The 3,256-nt window shown below is 40.1% G+C and overlaps 1 non-coding gene across 1 annotated transcript; it reads right to left on the bottom strand.

Annotated features, from left to right (window-relative positions):
• Positions 1-254: 254 nt before the first annotated feature.
• Positions 255-467, bottom strand: LOC112132227 (small nucleolar RNA U3). Its single transcript, XR_002914023.1, has one exon. It is a non-coding gene; the product is annotated as a small nucleolar RNA U3 (small nucleolar RNA).
• Positions 468-3,256: the final 2,789 nt, after the last annotated feature.

The following is a 3,256-nucleotide window of genomic DNA, read 5'->3' as shown; positions in this document are numbered from 1 at the left end:
CCTTTAGTCTTTTGAATTTGCTTGTGCATTGTTACCTGTTTTCAACATATTTATGCATTCATATCAAGAGGTGGACTTCTCTACATTAGCTGGGTCTGCCATATTGCTGAAGTCTCACATAGGTATTTAGACCATTTACAGCTGCTTGAAATTTGTTATGTGACAAAGGGTTTCTTAGCGTCTAACATGTCGGGAACAATGGCTATATTCAATGAGGAACTATTATATGATTTTTTTTCAAAGTCCTAATGGAAACCACTCAGACTGCATCCCCCCCTTCCTACTCTCCTGAAAGAAGGGAATGATCATCAGTGGCAAACAGCAGCTGCAGCAAAACAACACTAAGAGCAGGCTCCACGCTCAGGAGAGATTGCTGTGCCTCCTTCTCATGGTTTCTGGTGCTCCACACTGTCAGAGAACCGTCTCTGGTACTGAACTATAGAAATGATCCCTAGAAGAATAGTCTTACATTACATAATTGGAAACAAGAGAGTGACATAGGTGTTGGTTTTTATCAATAAAATAGAACTTGTGCACTTGTACACATTTAGCAAGCATTTTAAGCGTGCCGGCTGTTGTCCTCAGCACTCCACTGCAATATCTAATCTGATCTTGACCAAATCCTCTAATGCAGAGACACTGTCATTAACTCTATGTGAGTAAACATTTCAGCCAATAAGGAGACTCAGTTAGAAGGTAGGTAACTTGATGAGGAAGCCTTATAGTAAGTAGGATTTAGAGCAGTACACCTTGAGCCAGTCCATGCTGTAGATATAGAAATGATGATAATGATTAGCAATAATAATAATAGCAGATAACATTTGTTAAGTGTGTATTATATTCCAGGCAATTTTCTAAGCACCTTTTATAAAATTAACCAATTTACATCATCACAAGAATCCCATAAGCCTGTTATTATTTTTGTCCCCAGTTTACAGGTGAACAAAAACAAAGGCACAGGCTAAAAGTCACATAGCTAGCAAATGGTAGATTTTGGGTTTGAACACAGGTAGTCGGATTGTAAAGCTCGCCCTCAGAAATTATTCTCAGTGATAAGGAAGGATGAAAGATTAGTTAGCTGTGTGCTCCAGTGGTCCAGTAAGGAAGTAACCAGGGTTTGAGCTGAAATCGTGATAGTAAGAATGAGGGAGGGACAGATATGAGAGCCCTGAAGGAGTTAAAACAAAACCTCTTGGCTTCCTGTAGGTCTGGGAGATGGAGAGCCTGAGGGTCAGGGAGGACCTAAGGGTTATCTCCTGACCCCTGGCTGGTGTCAGATCATAGTGCTTTTACCTAAAGTGAGGGTAAATGAGGAAGTTTTGGAAGCAAACATGTGCTTCGCTCTTTAAAAGAAATATGAAGATGAAAAGTTTTGTTGAATTCAACTATTATTTTCATAACACTTAATGGAAGATTAACCTATTAAATAATTCAAAAGCATCTGTAGTTGTTTTTGTGAAATGAATTTTCTGCAGCATGAGTGCTAGTGCACGCCCCTCTATATGTAAGTAAATATTCACATTTATTTTGCCTAAGTGAAGGGCATCTCACCACTGTTTTGTCAAAAATCATCTCACTCTGTTACCTATTTTCTAGGGATGTAAAATTAAGTGACAGTTTAACAAGTTATTCACAAAATCCACTCCATTGAGACCATGTGTGCGTTGAGAATTATGCTTGCTGTCCCTTTTAAATGAAGGCGAGTTCCCTCATCAATAGCCAGGATCTCATACAGCGGTTGATTTCCCAGAGTCATGATAGATTTGTAGTGATCCAGCCAAACGCTTGCACATGGCTCCTCCCTCTGACTATAGATACACATCTTCAAGACAGGTGGCCTGTGTTGGGAGTAGTCTGGGGACATGAATGAGACAAAAGCTAAGTAGCCCACGTGGGCACTGAACCCCTAACCTTCGCCTCATTAGCACAGTGCTCTGACCATCTGAGCTTACCCGCCACAGACTAATGATGTGTGCATGGAGGCACAGCCACATCAATCACATTTTCCGAAGCAAAACTCACTACCCTGAAAGTAACCGGAAGAACCATCCGTATAGATCTTCTCACCAAGGGAACGCAAAGCTATCCTAATGGATGGCTGACGTGCTGCTTTTCCACAAGCCACTCATTCATCATCACTAGGTCCTAAAAGGATTTCAAGATGCCTAGGAATTCACCTTAGTTAATTCACACTTTTACGAATGTACTTCTTCCTTGTCAGGTACTCTAGCTAGATACAACTTGTGATTCTGATACCTCAACAAGTAAAGCATTGAAATTCCCCCGATTAGGAATTCATCTGTTTTCATAGATAGATCTTTAGTGGTTGTGACTGATCCCTCAGAGAATCTTTAAGCCCCTGAAATTTTAGGTTAAAAAAGTGTGCATATGTGTGTGTGTGCGTGCACAAGTGCAGTTTTTCCCCTTTGGGGAATATTTTCAATTTTGTTTAGATTTTAGGTATATGTTACTCAAAGCCTAAGATCTGTGGCCTTAACTCGGTAAAGAAGATAAGGGAGAAAAAAACTCCAAAAACGTACTTACTGTAGAGCCTACTCCAGGTAAGAAGCCACTTATATTATTTTTATTTTATTTTTAAAATTTTATTTTATTTTAGGTACCAAGATACATGTGCAGGGTGTGCAGGTTTGTTCCATAGATAAACATGTGTGATGGTGGTTTGCTGCACCTATCAATCCATCATCTAGGTGTTAAGACCAGCATGCATTAGTTATTTTTCCTGACGCTCTCCTACCTCCCCCAACCACCCTCCCAACACAGGCCCCACTGTGTGTTGTTGTCCTCCCTATGTCCATGTGTTCACATTGTTCAGCTCCCACTCATAAGTGAGAACATGCAGTGTTTGGTTTTCTATTCCTGCATTAGTCTTCTGAGGATAATGGCTTCCAGCTCCATACATGTTCCTGCAAAGGACACGATCTCATTTCTTTTTATGGCTGCATAGTATTCCATGGTGTATATGTACCATGTTTTCCTTATCCAGTCTATCATTGGTGGGCATTTAGATTGATCCCATGTATTTGCTATTGTGAATAGTGCTGCAATGAACATACATGTCCATGTATCGTTATAATAGAATGATTTATATTCCTTTGGGTATATATCCAGTAATGGGATTGCTGGGTCAAATGGTATTTCTGGTTCTAGGTCTTTGAGGAATCTACACACTGTCTTCCACAATGGTCGAACTAATTTACATTGCCACCAACAGTGTAAAAGTGTTCCTATTTCTCTG

Source organism: Pongo abelii, chromosome 12 (assembly GCF_028885655.2).
Source record: "Pongo abelii isolate AG06213 chromosome 12, NHGRI_mPonAbe1-v2.0_pri, whole genome shotgun sequence".
Taxonomy (NCBI): Eukaryota; Metazoa; Chordata; class Mammalia; order Primates; family Hominidae; genus Pongo; species Pongo abelii.
This window is presented reverse-complemented; position numbering and strand designations above follow the sequence as displayed.